The 20615-nt window shown below is 44.7% G+C and overlaps 1 long non-coding RNA gene across 1 annotated transcript; it reads left to right on the forward strand.

Moving 5' to 3' along the window:
• Nucleotides 1–12165: 12165 nt before the first annotated feature.
• LOC309334138 lies at nt 12166–18899 on the forward strand. Its single transcript, XR_014152915.1, has 2 exons — nt 12166–12349; nt 18689–18899. It is a non-coding gene; the product is annotated as an uncharacterized lncRNA (long non-coding RNA).
• The last annotated feature ends 1716 nt before the right edge of the window (nt 18900–20615 follow it).

A 20615-nucleotide genomic window follows, 5' to 3' on the forward strand; every position in this document is an offset into this window, starting at 1 on the left:
AGAATCCTCAGAACTATAGCTCAGTGAGGGGTAAGCAGCATTTCCTAATATACTTTGGGGGAAGTCATGTGCTTTGAATGTATAGTGTGTACACAGCATAACTTCTTGACTTTTCTGTTCCCACAAAACATCTGACAGTTGATTAAGCCTGTCTTTAAGAAAAAATGAAAAGGGGGTGGTGACAAGATTTGGTGTTTTTATTCTTCACCTTGTTTCCAACTCTGGACTATTACTCCCCCAGCTGTCCTCGATATGGCAGATTTAATGACTGCAAATGAGAGGCATTTATCTCTGAAATAACTGTTGTGCTTTAAAAAAAAATAAAAAAGGCAAAATCAATAAATTCATTACCCACACACCGACAGTATTACTTGGGAGAAAAAAAGGCTCGTGCTGTTCTCCAATGATTGCCAGACAGCGAAATTTTAGCATCTGAGGGGCTCTCTGAGTGCAACATTTTCCAGCATTTATCTGTAATTACCTTGGCCTAGAATGGGTAGGCTGCTTTTTGCAAATGCCAAAGCAAAATGCATCCAAGCAGCCTTGCGTTCCCACCCCCCACCCCCCTACCTACACATCCCGCTTCCCCTGCTCAAAACTCAGTGATAGAGCTTTTCTTGGGGAAATGATGGCAAGGGAAAGTGTTGCATCCATTCATAAGTAATGGGATAATGCCTATATTAGGACTGACAGGGCAGTCAGAAAAATGTGCACCAGCTTTCAAGTGCATCAAAACTCCCCATCACAATATCAGAAGAGCCTCCCTGATCTGACCATCTAGTCAACGGCTAGGCGTGGCCCTTCCAAGCCTCTTTTGTCTGGCCCTGACGCCTCTCCCCAGGTCACACCGCCACTGCCAATGCCATACAACAATGTAGGTTTTTGTAAGCCCACCTGTAAACAGGAAAACTTACCAGCTTCAGGAAAAAGCTAAACAATTGGCCCAAGTTCCATAGTCAAGACGGGGTGAATGAACTCAAGCACAGGTGAAAAATGGAGCCCCCAGGCCTCTCTATCAGGCTGTTGGGACTTAACCCAGGCCACACCTCACTGGCCTTGCTCCAGCCCATCCTTGAATTATTTTACCTGTGATAGTTCCTCTTTTTCCTGATTGGAGAGAGGTGTGTGTAGAAACCTCTGGATTTTGTAGTCAACTCTACAAAGGCAAGTTTCGTGTCTGTTGCTCCATCCATTTGTGCCTCTGGCCAGGTCCACAACAGGAACATGGCCCCCAGAAGGTGGTCTTTGGGTAAATGTGGCTTTCCGACTGAAAAAGGTTCCCCACTCCGATCTAGTTTACCATCCAGGCTGCCAGGTGATCGGTTTGTCTTGAGTTTTGCAGTCCATGCAGTGACAACCTCAAGCCTGGATTTCTGCAATTTGTTCTTTGGCCCAGTTCAGAAGCTGCAGCTAGTGAGGAATGCAGCTGTCAGGTTGTTGCAGGGGGCATCTGGCTAAGAATATGTGGCACCATTAAAACATCTGCACACTGACAGCCCATCAACTACCAAGCCAGCTTCAATGTCCTGGTATTAATTTCCAAATCCCTTAACAATTTAGGTCCAGGGTACCTGCAAGGATCACCTGAACCCTTATATCCCATCCTGATCATTGATATCATCTGCAGGAGCATCGCTGGTTGTCCCACAAGTCGGTGAGGCTCATTTGACATCAACACAAAACTGAACCTTCGGGCACCTTCTATTTTAACCATTAAGAGTTTACTGGAAATGTTTTCTATGCCACCAGGCTTACACAGACAATTAAGAAAATGTCTTCTGCAATAGCAGATGATCTGTGATTTTAAAATTTTATGTGTGTGGTTTTTTTTTTAATTGTGTATATAGTTGTAAACCACTTTGATTGGTTCTTTTTTAATGAAATTGTGACATGCTAGTATTTTTATAAATAAATAAATTGGTTATCTTCAGTGCCATCCCAAGCAAAGGGAAAAGTGAGGCAGACACCACTGGCAAGTAGATGCTAAAAAACTGCACCTGCCACCACCCCAGTCATTCCTTCTGGGGCCCCCACACCTCTTCACTAGCATGGATAAAACCAGGCTGCACAGGCAATTTCTCGTGGGTAAATGCAGCAAAGAAGAAATAAAGAAAAGAAAGGCAGGGTACATAAATTCATAGGACCTAGTGTATGTTACATCAAAAATCTATCTCTGGGACCTGCCCCATTCTTGCTCATCATTGTAGAACTTTACTGCTGCTGCTGCTGCTGCTAACCATCTCCAACATACATAGGCTTCTAAAGTTTCAGCTTCCTGCTGTGACAGCTCTGCAGCTCATGTTTAAAGAGATGAGTAGCTTATCTCACACTAATGGAAAAATACCAGCCTTCTCTGACACTTTTGCCAGAGTGCAGCCTTTTGGGTAAACTTCCCATTACTGGGGGACTTCCGGGTTAGCGCGATCGGCTAATGGCGGATTCCCTCCGAGCTCCTGAGGGAGTCTGCTCAGCGGGGGCTGGGTCTTGCCGTGCCGGCGACACGGGGACCCTTAAAAACCTCGGGCGCGAATGACCGGGGACGTGGTGACTCGGCGGGCACCGCTAGCGCCCTCCCGACCCGCGAAGGAGCCTTTTTAAAGGCTACGGAACGGCTGCCGGGGAGCGGCGTGGTGCTGTGAGTCCTTTGCTTCCCCCGCTGAGTGAAGCCGCATGCCATTTGCCGGACAGCGCTGACTTCTTCCGTCTAAAATTCGGACTTAAATTTAAGAGCAACAACCCGTGAGTAATCTGGAACCGAACTTTTGAAATTATTTATATTTGGATTTGGTACGAGCGGGGGTAGGTGAAAAGAGGAAGTCCGCCTCACCCCCATTGTAAACAGCTTAACAGCAAAGATCTGTCAACTAAGGTTGTGAGAAGAGTCGTCACTCATTTTTTAGTGATCGGATAAAAGATATTAACTCCACGGATTTTAAAAGATTAAGTTATCGTGCTGGAGGGCAAGAGTTTAGATATTTGGATTAAGTACCACTTTTCTAAAGACTGGGAGTAATTTGTGAAAGAGCCTGCGGTGGATTTACAAGCCTTTGACAGCTGTCAGATTAGCTGTCAAGGTCTGGGAATAACTGAAAGTTTTAACTCTTAGCCGATGATCTGGATATAAAGTAATTTAAAGTAAAGGAAAATTGATACAAATAACATTGACTTTTGGGTCGAAAGTGAAAGGAATACTAAGTAACAAGAATCCCTCTAGAGGGGATCTACGGACATTACAAGATGGAAATATGTCGGGAAATGCGAGCAGAGCTGCAAGAGCTGGTTGTTCTCATGAGAAAGCTGCAAGAGACGTATGAGCAAGGTCATGTTTGGTCTACAAGCCCTTCAAAGCTGAAACCAAAAGAGAATATAATCACTGAGATGGAAAAGGGCCTGATACTCAAAACACCGGCAGCTGGACAAGAAAGGAAACTAAAGAAAGAAGAGGAGGAAAAGACATTGGTCAAACAAGGGACGGCCGAAGGGATACAGAAGATAAATGAGAGCCGAGGACCTATCAAGATGACTTCAAACCCGACCAGAGTGAAAGCTGGACTAGCTGGGATATATGAACTTAAGAAACAAAGACAGAGTTTCACACTTAAACAACTTGACTTGGCTGAAAAAATCATTGACAGTATTGGGAAAGTACTTTTTCGAGTTTGGGTATTTAATATAAAAGATTTTCAAAAAAGCCGGCTGAGAGGGACTGAAGGGGACCTGAGAGCCTCAGACGTTAGGGCACCGGGTTAAAAAGATAGACTTATGGACCTAGGTTTGGGGTGAAAACTGGGGATGGAAAAGGAGGGTTTGGGAGCCCGAAGGGGATCTAATTTTCACTATGCAGTGTAAAAATTCTTTTTTCCTTTTTTTATCTTATTCTTTAGTAATAAAATGGGGAATTCGTGGACGGGAACTAGGGACAACCTTAGGAAAAATATTTTTATTTTTATTCTATATTCTTTCTGCTCTTCTATCCTGTTTATATATGAACAAGATATATAGTTTAAGTGTCTTTGATTAGATTAAAGCAAATACAATATTGAAATAATGGTTAAAACAAGTGATGATATTAAGGTTAAAACTTGCTGAACAAATATGGGAAATGGAATACAAGAAGGGGAGGCGTGGGGAAGTCCAGAAAAGAAGTTACTGAAAATGGGAATTAAAAGGTGGAATTTTTCTTTTTTTTCTTTTTCTGTAATTTTTCGTTATGTATGCATCTTTGTTATTTGTATTTTTCAAAAATGATAATAAATTTTCATTAAAAAAAAAAAAAACTTCCCATTACTGTATTTTAAAAGCAATGCGTTCAAAAACAGCATTTTATGTACATTGAACTTATACCTTTGAGAGGAGAGACTCCTGTCTGAAATCCTGGAGAGCCACTGCCGGCCAGTGCTGGCAATAACAAGCTAGGTGGGCTTGTGGTCTGACTATGTGTAAGGCAGCTTCTTGATGCCTGGCTAGAGAGAGAAAAGATACAAGCCTGCTGATCCGAGCAGCACCGAAGCTTTCTTTTCTGCATCTTCTCTGCTACTTGCCTATGCTGGCTGCACCTCTGAGCAAAGGCTGAATAAAGAGTCCAAGACTTGGGGAGTTGTGTAGCCGTTGGCACAAACAGAGGAGCCAAGAAGGCGGAAGACATTACACATAAATGCATACATCTCCCTCCATTTTTATTTGCCCTGGAAATGGAGTTGAGTCAGTCTCTCTGTCGGGAAGACCAATGCAAGAGACGTGATGAATAAGGCTTACATCCAAAATGCTGCTGTCATTTTCTATCCCTGTAGCTTGAAGAATAATGGCTTGTTATTTCTTATTAAGTCAATGGTAATTCATTCCCCTGCAGGGCCAGACAGAGCTGTATGTGCTCCTCTGCTCACTCGGAGGTGGGGGTGGGGAAGCAGGCACCAAGTCTCTCCTGTTGGGACAAAGTCTGTTCTGCAAAAAGTCAAGAAGTTGTGCTGTGTACACACTATACAGTGGTACCTCTGGATGCAAACAGGATCCATTCCGGAGCAAAAGCAACCCGCTTCTGCGCATGCCTGGGTCATGATTTGCCACTTCCGTGCATGCGCATGATGTCATTTTGAGTGTCTGCCCATGTGCGAGCGGCGAAACCCAGAAGTAACACACTCCGAAAATGCTCAACCCGAAGCTACTTCAACCCAAGGTATGACTGTACATTCAAAGCTCGTGGCTCTCCCCCAAAGGAGTCTATTCCACTGTCAAACAGCTCTTACCCTCAGAAAGTTCTTCCTACTGTTCAGTTGGAATATTCTTCCTTGTGATTTGAGTCCATTGCTTTGGGTCCTACCTTCTGAAGCAGCCTTACCTGGCTTCTCACAATGGTGAGTCAATGGTGGATGGTCAATGAATTGACTCACACCTTTTGATCCTGGGGGAGGCGGTGGCAGCAAATATTGTTACTCGTGCTGTAAATTCTTTTTGCTTCTGTTATTAGGATCACTTTGTGGATTCTTTTTTCTAAATGTGGGTTTTTTGTAAACATATTTCTATATAATGTATTTTTACTTAAGCTTATGCTCTTGAACATGCTATGAGTCACTTGGGAGCATTTTTGTGCAAGAAGCAACTAACAAATCATTTTTATAAAAATATTCCTATATCAAAAAGGGAATTGGGAAATTCAGGTCAGTGAATTGATTACATCAGTTTACAAGGTCATTAAAAGGGGCGCCAACTATGGGGTGGGAGGAGCTTCAGCCCTCTCAATATTGGGGGGCAGGGGCTGGGTCCCCCCAATATGAAAGGGCTGCATCTCCCGCCACCGCTGGTTGCCCTCCACACACCTCTGCCTGGCAGCCAGGCTGGGGCGAGGGGTGCATTATGTGGCTGAGCCCCTCATTGTGGTTGCACTTCAGCACCCCTACATAAAATTATTGCATTTAAGGAAAGGTCAATAGCTTTTATACAAAATGAACAAGTCACACCAGTCAAAGTATCTGCTCCCTTTATTAAAAAACTTGTTATATTATATTGATTTATAATATTTATTCTACCTCTGTAAAAGTACAGTGGTTTGATTTTTATCAGTATTAAAAATTAATTCTTTGAATATTAATGTTCTTAATACTTTGGACATGTAGAGTGTGTATCAGCTGTATAAAAGAACAAGGTGTACTTTGAAAAAAAATAACATTTTCTATGTTGCTGCTCTGGGCTTAGCCCACACAGAAATGCTCATACCTTATAATAATGCAGATATAAAACATAACATGCTAACACTTTTTTGAAAAGCTAAGCCTGTTACAAACATCCATATAAATCATCAGGACTGTGCACAACCCCCTGGCCCATCCAAGTCTGACCCAGGGAACACTCAACCTGGCCTGGATCTGGCCCAAGTCAGTTTGGGTGGGGGGGAGGGGCAGCCTACTATTTAATTAGAGATTTTAAACATATGGTAGAGGTAGGGCAGGTGAAGATGAAAAAGCTGCATCTTCTTTGGCCTCCTCCCAACTGAGCGCATGGAGGGTTCAATCCTGCAGGGTGCTGCTTTGCAAGCATATGAAGGAACACCCTGTAGCCTGCAGGATTAAGCCTTGTGAGGAGAGGATTCAGTCCTGCCTGTGAAGAAGAGACTGATAAGGCAGAACCCGGTAGCCTTTCTGTCCAATGTCTCACACTGTGGCAGCCCTGGCTCACCCGACATGAACCTGGGAAATCTGGGGCTGTTTCAACCCATCTTGGCCCAAGCCCAGATCCACCTGAATCAGGCCAGTTCAGCTTGGGCTTTGGGTATTAACCATATTGGTGCACAGCCCAATAACAACTTGTATGTCATCTGTTATGTACTCATCCTGGGCCAGCAGGGGGATACTGTAGATAGTTTTCACTCAGGTCCACATATGCAAATAAGGGATTGAAAGTGACGTTCAGTGATTGGATAGTTACAGAAAGTGGTTACTGTTGCCTTGTAGTGGAGCGCTATATAAGCAGGCTGGCTGAACCCTTCAGTTCAGTTCTGTTCTGGCCTGTGAATAAACAAGAGCTGTTTGAAGAATCGCTGTGTCGTCTGATATGTTCACCCACAACTTAACATCATCCTTCCTTTACTTGGTGCTCTCCATAAGTTTTGGACTACAACTTCCATGAGTCCCAGCTAGGTGGGGCTTTCACATTCCCAAATCAGATTGTGCCATTAGCAAAGTGTCTTGAGTCAAATCAGGAACTTGATAAAAGTCCTGACTGGGCTCAGATGCCTGAAAAAATGCTGCATAACCAAACACTGCATAGAAAAAGAAAAACAGAAGCAGGATGTGATTTTCACAAAGCACCCCAACCCCCAGCCACAACCTGTACTCCAAAAATTGGGGCAGTGGGTGTCTTCCAGATACATAGTGGTTTTTCTGAAATTCCAGACATGGAGAGTATATTTCTGAACTTCCCAATGTCAAAGCTTTGTCACTGTCACTAACAAAACCAAAAGTTTGGAGGAAGTAATTCCCAGTCTCAAAAAATTAATTCCCCCACACTTAGGGATGAGAGATGAATTCAATTCAGTTCTCATTTAAAGGTGTTTCACATTATACAAACCAAAGAACAGCCATCCTTTGAAATCCACACTTGTCAAAATTTTGCAATGCCATTTCTCAGCCAAATGATGTGCACTAAAAAGCATGCATGGGTGAAAATCAGTGTGCATAAAATGCATGCATTTGTGAAAAAAACACTCAAATATACATTATATTTGGGACAGTGTATTTGCAAAATTGTGCATATTAGGCAAAATTTCATGCACAGATTCGTATTTTAGGAAAAATTCACACTAAAATGCAGATGAATTTTCATGAGGTTTGCTTTTTTAAAAATGCAAACTGATGCAGAGAGCTGAACTGAAGGCAGCCAAAATGAGAAACTGGAAGAAGCTGGGAAGGCCAACTTACTTTGTGTAAACTCTTTGAACTGTTTTTAATTCTGAATGTTTAATTGTTGTAACATATCCTGGGATCTAAGGGACGCAGGAGGGGCTGTGGTCTAAACCACAGAGCCTAGGGCTTGCTGATCAGAAGGTCAGCAGTTCGAATCCCCGTGACAGGGTGAGCTCCCATTGTTCGGTCCCAACTCCTGCCCACCTAGCAGTTCGAAAGCACATCAAACTGCAAGTAGATAAATAGGTGCCGCTCTGGCGGGAAGGCAAATGGTGTTTCCGTACGCTGCCTTGGTTTGCCAGAAGCAGCTTAGTCATGTTGGCCACATGACCCAGAAGCTGTCTGCGGAGAAACGCTGGCTCCCTCGGCCTATAGAGCGAGATGAGTGCGCAACCCCAGAGTCATCCATGACTGGACCTAACGGTCAGGGGTACCTTTACCTTAACCTTTTACCCTGGGATCTGCTGATGAAGAGCAAGGAATAAATTATAACAACAACAATTAATTGATAGATTTGCCTATCCCCAGCCACATTCACCCAAAAAGCTTTTGATTAAGGGTCACAGATGTAACAAACAAATTTGGTGAGCCTTTTGCATGTGGCCTGCAATTGACTGCATCAACTTTAACACTGCTGGTGTTTACTGCAGGGGGAGGGGTGCTTTGTGGGGGGGGGGACTGTAAGAGAGATGCTCAGCCTGTTATTGTGTTCCATCTACTATTTATACAATGAATCTGTAATGTAATTTCATGAGGAACTGTGATGCACCAAAAGAAAGACCATAGGAGAAGTATGTTGCAGCTTTCACACTAATCCATATGAAACAGTGTTTGGATATCAACCTGGTAAACATGGGGAGGAAGGGGAGAGCCTTTCATCAGAAGGTCTGACAGTAATCTAAAAAGGGAGGTGAGGGACTTCTGAGAGAGGAATATGGCTAACTGGGCTTTCTTCTGCTGACTCCTGTCAGCAGAGAATTATGTGATGATTGATAGAACAAAAATGGAAAGCCTGGTCATCAGAACTCCCTCATGATTTAGGGAAGGGCAAGGTCAAAAACCCCAAATGCTCAGAAGTAGATGTTTCTCCACACCTGAGGCCGTTTTTTGGGGGGGGGGAACAGGGGGAGATTGGGCTCAAGCCGGGGAAAGGCATCGACCATGTATCACATAAAAGCTCTTAATTGGAGCATCAGGTCAGCACACACTCTCTTTTTAAAATTTTTTATCAAGATTATAATTAAGGAAGAATTGGATTTTCTATCTGTCAGTTAAGTAATACTCAGAAGATAAGCAAACTACCAGAGGATGTGCAGCTGTTTGCTAATTTACAGGCCAGACACTAAAGCTAGAAGCTTTATTTATCTATGGAGAACTTTAAAAGGTTAGGAACTGATAAGTTCAACTGATAAGTAGATCTAAATGGGTGTTAATGGCTCATTTATAACACTTGTAAAACTCTGTCTGAGAGTGAAAGGGAAGCTTGGCTTCATCTGAAAAGAATGTGTAAACAAGAAATGTCCTGGAAGGAAGATATCCAAGGAAAATACCAACAGAAACATGATGAGGGGAAGATGAATACACCGCTGGTTTTTGTCATTTTAAAGCAAATGTTGTACCAACAGTGTTTGGTATTGAAGGTATTGGACAGAATTTCAAGAGAAATCACCCTGGAAGTGTCCTGGATGGGAGACTCTGGGGAGCCTGCAGATTCTGCAGAACAAGGAGGGTCCTCAAAAAGGCTGGAGAGCAAACAGGAGCTACAGGAGATATTCAAATATCTAAAGGGCTGTTGCATTAAAGATGAAGCAAGCTTGTTTTCTCCTGCTCTGGAGGGCAGGATTCGAACCAATAGCTTCAAGTTACAAGAAAGGAGATTCTGACTAAACATCAGGAAGAACTTTCTGACAGTAAGAGCCGTTCAACTGTGGAACAGAGTCCTTTGGGAGGTGGTGGACTGTCCTTTCTTGGAGGTTTTTATTATTTATTAAATATTTTTATTAACAAATTCCACATAGCAAATTATGAAAACGTATCATATTCATAATTTTTTCCTCTTTTTCCCCACCCCACCCCTTCAAACCCTGACCCCCCGATACTTCCCTCAGCTTCTCTCTCTGATTTCTCAGCACATAATATTCTCTGCATGTTGTAAAATTATACATCATAGCTGTCAACTTTTCCCTTTTCTTGCGAGGAATCCTATTCGGAATAAGGGAATTTCCCTTTTAAAAAAGGGAAACGTTGACAGCTATGTTATACATATCCTTACATTATCTGTCTATCATGTTATCACTTAATAAATTTGTGTATGTTTATTAAAAACCTGCCAAGGAGTCCAATTCATTTTGTTGTCTTTTTAGATAAGTTGTAAAAAGCTCCCATTCTTCCTTAAAGTCACCGTTGTCCTTGTCCTGCAATTTGTATGTCAATTTGGCCAGCTCTGTGTAGCTCATCAATTTTTCTTGCCACTGTTCTTTTGTTGGGATTTCCTCATTCTTCCATCCTTGTGCTATCAAGACTCTTGCTGCTGTTGTAGCATACATAAATAAATTCTTTGTTTTTCTTGGCAGGTATTGTGCTAGAATCCCTAACAAAAATGCTTCTGGGTTTTTTTTTACAAATGTCATTTAAAACATTTTTTTCAGTTCATTATATATCATTTCCCAAAAACTTTTAACTTCTCTACATTCCCACCAAATGATAAAAAGCCCCTTCTTTTTCTTTACATTTCCAGCATGTGTTTGACCCGGTTTTGTACAATTTTGCTTTCTTGTTATCTTCCTTATACATCTCATGTAATTGTGTATAGTGTAACCAACTCTGAAAATGCTCTTTTATTTCCTCATAATCTTTTAATTTCCATTTTCCTTCTTGATCCTTCAGCAAATCTCTATATGTAGGCCACTTCCCCTTTTTGCCAAGTGGTTTGAGCAACGAAGCTTTCTTGGAGGTTTTTACGCAGAGGTTGGATAGTCATCTGTCATTGATGCTTTAGTTGAGATTCCTGTACTGCAGGAGGTTGGACTAGATGACCCTTGGGGTCCCATCCAATTCTATGATTCAGGACAGATCCTTGCAGCTGTTTCTTTGGGGGTGGAGGAAATACAGAATACAAAGAATACATCTCTTTGTAGATGGAAAAACCAAATAACTTCATGGTCGGTGAAGAGGAGAAAGGATTGCAATTGGTAGTGCTGAAAGAGACAGAGATGATTGCATGGCAAGAAGCCTTAGGCCGTTAATGATGGATGCGAGGAAGAATTAGAACAAATGCAGAAAGAAGGACTATAATACAGTCATACCTTGGGTTGAAGTAGCTTCGGGTTGAGCGTTTTCAGGTTACGCTCCACGACGACCCGGAAGTAATGGAACGTGTTACTTCCGGGTTTTGCCGCTTGCGCATGCGCAGACGCTCAAAATGACATCAGTGCATGTGCAGAAGTGGTGAATCACGACGCACGCAAACGCGCAGACGTGGGTTGCGTTCACTTCGCGGAACGGATCCTGTTCACATCCAGAGGTACCACTGTATCAAGATCTGATAAGAAAAGTCTAGTGCATGGGGCGTGGAGATTTCTTGGGACATCTTCAATGTTTTCCCCTCCCCTAGTTCTGAACTTCTTGACCTGCTCCTGAACTGAGACTCCTGAGCCTTGTTTCTGCTGCTGAGTTTGCACCACTACTTGCCTGAATAATTTTTTTTTTCTTACTTCAAAGTGAGAGCCTCTCTCTGTGTGTTGGGAGGGAACCAGGACTCACAGGGCAAAAGTGGATGGAGCAACAGAAGTGACTCCTTAGTTCAGTGGGCTACTTTCCAACTACACCAAGGTCAGAGGTTTTGGCACACAGGCAAGAGGCATAATCACAGTTCGGTGACATATTCTAGTCAGGGGAAAGCACTCAACAATGATGCAGGGCTGGTGAGTGATAAGGCCTGGGGAGAGGTAGTGTTACCAGGGGGGAAGTCCTGAAGAAGGAGGGGGGGTTGGATTTGATACCCTGCGTTATCACTACCCGAAGGAGTCTCAAAGCGGCTGACATTCTCCTTTCCCTTCCTCCCCCACAACAAACACTCTGAGAGGTGAGTGAGGCTGAGAGACTTCAGAGAAGTGTGACTAGCCCAAGGTCACCCAGCAGCTGCATGTGGAGGAGCAGAGATGCGAACCCGGTTCCCCAGATTACGAGTCTACCACTCTTAACCACTGCACCACACTGGCTCCCTGAGGAACAGGCAGAGAGGCCCTGGAGCACAGTGGTAGCTGGCATACTTTGGCACTGGCAGGGTGGAAGGCTTGGAGACCAACAGTAGGAGGAGCCAGGGCTACAGAGACAGAGAGAGAACCAACTAATTCTAGTTTTGTCCCTATCTTCTCCCTGCTGAGGTCTGCAACAGCAATTTTAAGGAGTAGGAGGAAGCTTACAACTATGGCCACCTTCTGGATTGGTTGCAAGTAAGATGGGAAGCCAGTGGGGGCTGTCTGAGGGAAGGGGGCAGAGCCCCAATCACCATTATATATTGTGGGATATCTAGAAAGAACACTCAAGTTCAACATTTCCCGTTTGCTAGAATGGTCACAGAGAGGAATGTGGCGGTGAGAGAAACTGGAAAAAAATAAGTATTTAAAAAATAAACTTATTGAAGCTCCTTTCCAAGAGGTATTCCGGATTACCTTGGGACCTTTGCCCCGCCCCCAACCCAGCTGGCCAATCGGCTGCAGGCGGGGGGCAGGGTGAAGGCAAGGAAAGGGCTAATGCTGCTGAGGCTGACTTCCTTAGCCCCCCGCCAGCAGCATTTGGGGTTTGGGGGCCGCTGCGGTGGCCTGCCAAGGAAACAGTGGTCCACAGAGGCCAAGGCTGCCCACAGAGGCCTGCAGAGCTCACAGAGGCCGAGGCAGCCGCCAACAGCAGTTGGGCTACGGGGCACGCAGGCGCTGCAAACGACCTCTTGGACCACTAAGCCAAAGCTACTTATGCTCACAGTGTTCAGTAAATAAACCAGAAAATAACACTTGCGACTGTATCTTATTTTTCCTTCTTTTAATAATTTCAATGCGGGGGGGGGGGTGTTGACAATAAATTTTCTGCGTACCACCTGACCTTGCTATGCCTCTGAAGCAACCCTAGCACCATGTCGCACCACTAGTTATTTCCAACGCTCCCTGGGGTGGCTAGTGCCCATTGGGGGGTGGGGGTGGGGAAGAAGGAAGGCAGTCCAAATAGTAGGTGGAGCCAGGACCAATAACAGGCAGAGCCAAAAAAATTCAAGTTTTAGCCCCATCTTCCTCCCTGCTGAGTTCTGCAAGGTCAACCCTGAAGCTAAAGACTAGGAGGAAGCTGAGAGACTTTGCCACTACTTGGACTGGTTGCAAATATGAAGGCAGTCCAGGTGGGGGCTGGCTAAGGACAGGATGGAACAATGCCCAGTTCGTGTTAATGGCCCAGCCTCCACTTCCTGGGGCACTCAGAGGTCAGCATTAAGCCAGCTAACATGTTTCCATCTCCCATTTCAAGTCAGAGGACATCATTATTACAAGGAAAAACGGGAAGACCATAAAGCTATCTTGTCAGCTGGCACCACTAGGATGCTTTATACCCACCCAAGGATACGGCCCATTGTATTTTTTAAAATGAAGTAATAAATAGCAAGCCCATAAAGGAGAAATATGTATTTAATGGACTTCCTGGAGAGATTTTAGCCGCCTTTATGTTTAAATTTCTTGGTTGATTAGCCCACAATGTCTTCTAATCGCTTGGGAGGATTCTGAAAAGCAAAGCAAAAGATGCCAAGTGTTGGGAAGCCATTTGAGTACAGAGAAGAAGTAATTACAGGGATGCCACCGACACCTTAGGGAGGGGAGGGTGGTAGCTTGGTGGTAAAGCATCTGCTTTGCGTGCAAAAGACCTCAGGTTCAATCCCCAGTATCTCCAGCTGGAAAAGCCTTCCCATCTGAAGCCCTGGAGAGCCACTGCCAATCAGAGCTCTATTGGCCAATGTCTTGACTCAGTATAAGGTGGCTTCCTATGTTCCTACCCAGTACAACACAACATTCTACATTTCACAGGAGGAAATAGGAACACAGCGTAACATACTTATTCCCTTATTATGGATAATTAAGAACATAAGAAAAGCTTTGCTGGATCTCTTTCACCACCCTGTTCTCACAGTGGCCAACCAGTTTCTACAGAACGTCTCTGTCTGTCTGTCTGTCTCTAACACACACACACACACACACACAAACAAACAATGTCTGCTAAAATATCTTCTCTGTCAAATATTGTGCTCAACCAGTTTGTCCTCCAATGACTTAGGAACATAAAGCTGCCTTAACATAAAGCCAGACCATTAGTCCGTCTAGCTCAGTGTTATTTACTGATCCAGGATATCAGTCAGGCGGTCTTTCACAGCCAGCTCATTATTGTCTACACTGACTGGCAGTGACTCAACAGGGTTCGATGCTGAGGACTGAACCTGGGACCTTTGGAGTCCAAAGGATATGCTCTGCCACTGAGTGACACCCCACCCCTTAAAAGCCATGGGGGTATTTATTCTTTGAATTCAAAATATTACTGGCTTGAATGAATTAATTCATTTATATCTCACCTTGCCTCAAAAGAGCTCAGTGGCATATCTGATTCTTTTTTTCCCTCCCTCCTTCCCTCACACACAAATTGCCTTCACTCTAACACTGTGGAAGACTGGACAAGGCTGAGTAGGCACAAGGCAGCACACAAGTGCATCAGCTTGCTAAAGCTAAGCAGTTCTGGGTTTGGTCAGTGCCTGGATGGATGGCCACCTGGAAACCTCCTTGCAGGCCACGAGGAAGAAAGCTGGGATACAACGATGTAATAGATAGGTAGATACGTAGAGCTGGTGGCTAGCATTTCCCGCCACTGTGCCCCGGACATTGTGCTAACCCAGGATGCTGCTGGAAGGGGGAATGGTAGCTACCAATGGAGACTAACATACTTTTGCAGCAGCCGACATTTTGTTTTCCTCATAATACCTTGAACTAATGTAACATTTGGGATGCTGCCAGAGAAGTGTTTGCCAAGTGGTTAAAAAGTGGGGGCAGCCTACTACTCTGCCATACTACAAAGGAAGCGCCCGTCCACCCACAACCCTTTGGGAAGGCTCACCCACCAAGGAAGGGCAGTAGCTCAGTGGTAGAGCACCTGCATTACATGTAGAAGGTCCCAGGTTCAGTCCCTGGCATCTACTGAGGAAGGTGGGGAAAAGCCACTGCCAGACACTGTGGACAATACTGAGCTAACTAGTCCAGTGGTTTCCCTTGGTATAAGGCAGCTTCCTGTGTTCATATAGCTTCGACGAGACATGGGTCAGGGATAGGGCACATTCTTTGCATGCAGAATGTCACAGATTCAATCCCAGGCATCTCCAGCTAGGGATGGGAATGTCCCATGTCTGAAATCCTGGTGAGCTGCTGCCAGACAGTGCAGGCAATAGTGAGCTACATGAACTGAAGCTCTGACTCTGTATAAAGCAACATCCTAATTTCCTATGAATTCAGGGAGGAAGGGGCAGTTTGCTGAGCTCTTCCCTCAAAGCCCAGAGCCAGCTCTGCCCACAGTCCTCAACAGCAAATGCCATTTACCCTACAGAGCAATGGGGTAGCCTGCAGTGTAGAGGGGTGGGTGTGTTTTCTCTTCATGTATGGCCAGGTCACCTTGACACAGGAAATTATAATGCTGCAATCTGACTTCCTGCATTGTTTCTTTCCCCCTGAAACATAAATGACTTGTGTTAATCCCTTCTGAGGCTTTTCATCATTTCTTTAAGATGTCTGAGCATCCAGACTCAACAGTTTCCAGCAATACAACAGGGAACCAAACACTATGGAAGCAGATGGAGTGCTACCACCAGCATCAATAACTTATGAGTGGATTAGAGACTGGATTCCAGCTGGTACCCTCTTGATCTTTTATTAGCACACAAAGTTATTAATTACAGGTCTCAGATTGATGTTGGAGGCTTCCTAGCCGTATGGTGTTGAGCAACTTCAGTATCCATGTTGAGACCACTTGACTGTTTCCAGATATTAACAATCTGCTTGACAAACAGGGTGTTTGGTTCACATGTAAGACTTATCAGTCAATCTAACCCAAAGGTAGTGGCTCTCCAGAGATGAAGACAGAGGCATTCCCCCAGCCATACCTGGAGAAGGTGGGGATTGAACCTGCATTCAAAACAGGTGCTCCACCACTGTGTTATCAACTGTCACCTAAAAATGAAGTAAGATCCCAGTCCTCATGGTTCTCAGAAAGAGGGCCGTACTAGATAGGAATTTAGGGAGCTTTCTGGTCAATCTTACTCATTCTTGTCCACACTGACTGGCAGAGGCTCTCCAGGGTTTCAGACTGTGATTTCTCCTAACCCTAAACTGGAGATGCCAGATACTGAAGCTGGGACCCTCTGGGACAAGCTTTCCCACTAAGACAGCATCCACACACAAGACACAGCTGTACAACTGTAGAGATGTTTTTAATTGCTTGTAGTTTGTCATATTTTGTATTTTAACTGATTTTATCTTCCTGGTACACCACTTTGATAGCTTTTGGTTGTGAATTGGTTTATAAATCTGCACATGAAAGAGAAGTAAATAAAGAGGAAAGTCTGAACCACCCTGCAGCAACAGTGCCTGCCCATCAGAGACTGTGGCTCTGGAGGGTCTCAGCTGAAGTCCATGTTTCAAAGAAAGCTCTTTTATTCCTTTGAAATGCACTACACCTACAGATTAAGAAGGGACTTGGCAGAATTTTGACAGGGGGAGAGTTAGAAGAAAAGATTAAGAGCTGGAGAGAATGACTTTAAACTGTGACACTCTTCAAGGTCAACTGAAGGAAGCCTGCTCTTTTGTCTTTAGAAGCCCAGTCAATTAAAAAAAAAAATGCTGCCTGCAGTGTAGAAGGGTATTTTCCCTTCCTTCAACTGCATTAATATGTGAATGGAGTAGAGTTGGACTTGTGAAGAGTCCCTGCTTCAAATTCCTACTCCTCTACAAAGAATGCTAGGCCAGTATATATCTCTCTCAGCCTAGCCTACGTTTATCTATAGGCAGTATCTCAGAGAGGCATCTGCATGAGTTGGACATTCCCTCTGCCCACCAAGAGGTCATCCACCATCAATTGTCCTAAGGGGAGGACTCCAGGACAAGAGAGAGCCAGATAAAGACCACCTGGACACTCCTGCCACCACCATTTTCTGTCCCATGATTCCAAGAGAAGGGAACCATCTCAAGGCAAAAAACCAAAACGAAAAACACCTCAGAGCCTGCTCTACTTCAGCTCTTTGGAACACAGGAAGCTGCCTTATTTTATTGGTCCATCTAGCTCAGGGGTCTGCAACCTTTAAGACAAAAAGAGCCACTTGGACCCATTTCCGAAGAAAAAAAAAAACCGGGAGCCGCAAAACTCGTCATTATAAAAGTAACTTTTTTGTCACCTTTTTATTATTTCTTTGTTTGACCCCTCAGAATTACTCCTCCTCATAGATATAAACGTTAAATTAACAAGTTACCTTTTTGTGTGTGTGTGTTCTTCACTCCCCTTCAAAACAGTGACCAGCGTACATGCCCCCTTTCAATGCAGTGACCGGCGTACATGCCCCTTACAGTGTAGCAGGCAGGCGGGCGGGAAGGTGACGGTGGGTGGGCGGGAAGGTGACGTCGGGACGGTGCGTGACTAACGCACGCACCGCCCCCATGCGACGTCACAGCCAGTACAGCGCCCGCCACAGTAGGGAGTGTCGGGGCGCACAATGCGCCTCCTCCCCTCACTAGTATCTGCCCCGGAGCCGCGGCAAAGGTGTAAAAGAGCCACATGCGGCTCCGGAGCCGCGGGTTGCAGACCCCTGATCTAGCTCAATATTGTCTATACAATGACAGATATCAGCTCTCATTTTGATAAGGTAGCCTTGCCACATAGAGATATGTGTTGTCAGGAGGAATATGCAGCATGCTATCTTTATTTTAAAAGCATATAAATGGTGCCCAGGCAACATCAATATGGTTTTGCTTTGTAGACCCTCTCAGAGCTCACCTATGGTGGGGTAAATGCTCACTCAAGGAAATGTCCCACACCCTCTCAAGTAATCCATCCCTAGAGGGAACCCGATGGAGACTTCTAGCCATGACACTGGCGGGTGGATCTGCATGGGAATGTTACCTTCATAGAGTAGACTCCACCCTCCATCCTGGCGAGCAGAAGTTGTCAGAGTTCAAGGACACATCTCATTAAGGCAAAAAAGACTCAAGGAAGATGCAGAGCAGGACCAGGAAGGGGTGCAGCTGAAGAGAGAGTGAGTGGCTTGGGAAGAGTTCCTTTGGGCTGCATTCACCCCCTTGGCCTCAGGTTTCCTATCCATGCCATAAATTCTGGTGTCCAATCCAAATAAACCTCTTCCTTCTCTGAGTTGCTGGTCATTTTCTGAGTCTCCATAATGATGATGAAATTATTAGTGAATTTTCTAATGGGCATCTGTGAAATTAATGCTGCTACTGCTGCTGCTGCTGCTGCCGCTGCTACTAATACATGCCACCCAGTGCAACCTGCTGTTTTCCACTGACCCTAGACCAGTGGCATAGCGTGGGGGGTGCAGGGGGGGCCGGCCGCACCGGGCGCAACATATGGGGGTTAGGGTTAGGGGGCGCAAATCCATGGGTTAGGGGGCGCAAATTACTTGCCTTGCCCTGGGTGCTGACAACCCACGCTACGCCACTGCCCTAGACATTTATCCACCTTTCTTTCCCTTTTTTGCTGCTCTTGCTGACCAGGAAAAATGGCGCTCATCTTTCTGCAGTTTGCAAAATGAAGATGGGGGGGGGGGGACCCAGGACTCACCACTAGAACAAGAAGAAATATGTGATGTTAACAGTTCACTGAGCTGTGATATGAACAAGCTGGGTGTTGAAAAAGAAATCTGAGCTTAAGAGTACATTTCCAGTGTTAATAAAGATTCCTTCTTTTGTTGTATATTTCCAAACACTGATTCTAAGATAGGTGTCATCTGTTTTCTTCTGGAATTAGACATTCAGACAAATTTAAGGCTCCGTGGTCTCATTTGTCCTTGTTAAGTGGTAGTGCTAGGAGCCTCTGCTTTTTAAAAATCCTCCATCTTTCACTTTTCGCTATTATTTTGTGGCTATTGGCACATTCCAAGACTTTCGGGTATCTGGTGAAATGCCCTCCATTCCTACCGCATGTACCTTTTCTCAAGACCATTTCAATTCAGTCTTGCATTTCCATGTGCCAAGATTATGCTACAGATCATGAGCCTGTGCTATAGGATTGCATTTACATCCTGGTGACAGAAAGGGAGAGAACTCAGTTCAGGATGCAGGCTGGAGATGAAGAAGCATGCCCTTGCCTCTTCATGAGAACCTCATAAGGATCATAGAGTTGGAAGGTACTCCCAAGGGCACCAGACCCCCTGCAATGCAGGAATCTCAACTAAAGCATCCATGACATATGGCCATCCAAACTTTGCTTAAAAGCCTCCAAGGAAGGAGAGTCCACAACCTCCTGAGGGAGACCGTTCCACTGTTGAACAGCTCTTACTGTCAGAAAGTTCTTCCTGATTTTTAGCTGGAATCTCCTTTCTTGTAACTTGAAGCCATTGGTTGAACTCCTACCCTCCAGAGCAGGAGAAAACAAGATTGCTCCATCTTCCACGTGACAGCCCTTGAGAAGACCCCTCCGTTCCAGTTAAATGGTTGATATACAGATTTGATATGTGGCATTTCTGTTACTAGAGGCCCATGGGACTTCTGTGGCTTGGGGTGCTTTTAACAAGCGCCATCTTGTTTGCCAGCATTGGTGTATCTGGATCAGAATAACATGGCCGCTGTAGTCCATGTAATGGTAACCTTGAGGCATAGTTGCAGCAGTGTGATCTACTGGGCCTGCCCTTGGACCTAGTTCAGAAGCTTCAACTAGCATAGACTGCTGGTGGGGACAGTTGGCCAACAGGATGTGACACCTCTGCTAAAATATCTGCATGGGCTGCCCATATGCCACTTGATCAAGTACAAGGCTTTGAGTAGCTCTACAAAGTCCTGAACAGCTTGGATCCAGGTTACCTTAAGGACCATTGGTTCAATTACTGAGATTATCTGAAGGAGCACTCTCAGTTGTCCTCATTGTTGTAGAGGCACAACCAGGCTCAGCTGGAAGTCAAGCATTTTGTATTCCTGTTCCCATGACATGGAACACTCTTCTGGCAGAGACTCAATAGGCTTCCTTGTTCTGTTTTAATTGGTTTTTCCCCTCTGCAAAGATCTGACGTTCAATCTCAGTCAGAGCAGATATCCCTAAATATAGTGCCCTCCAGATAGCACTGCACTCCCCACTCCCATCAGCCCCAGCTAGTATAACCAATGGCCAGGGATGGTTATCGTTGTAATCCAACATGTCCAGAGGGCATCAGCTTGAGAAAACTCTTGTGTTAAACCACACTGCATGAACTGATGGTCTGACTCACTCTGTACAAGGCAGCTTCATGTGGAATGTACCACTTCAGAATGCAGGAGGGGAATATGTGGTCTCATCAGAAAAATCTGTGCAAGTGAAAAATGAAATGCCCTTATCCTAGCTTTCTCCTTGTTGGGGTTCTTTTCTTCATCTAAAAGTGGCTTTCTTTCATGCAATTGACTGTTCAAGCATTCAGTTGCAGCCTCACATGATGCAATCCCAGCAGATTCA

Source organism: Podarcis erhardii (genome assembly GCF_964252035.2).
Source record: "Podarcis erhardii genome assembly, chromosome: Z".
Lineage (NCBI taxonomy): Eukaryota > Metazoa > Chordata > Lepidosauria > Squamata > Lacertidae > Podarcis > Podarcis erhardii.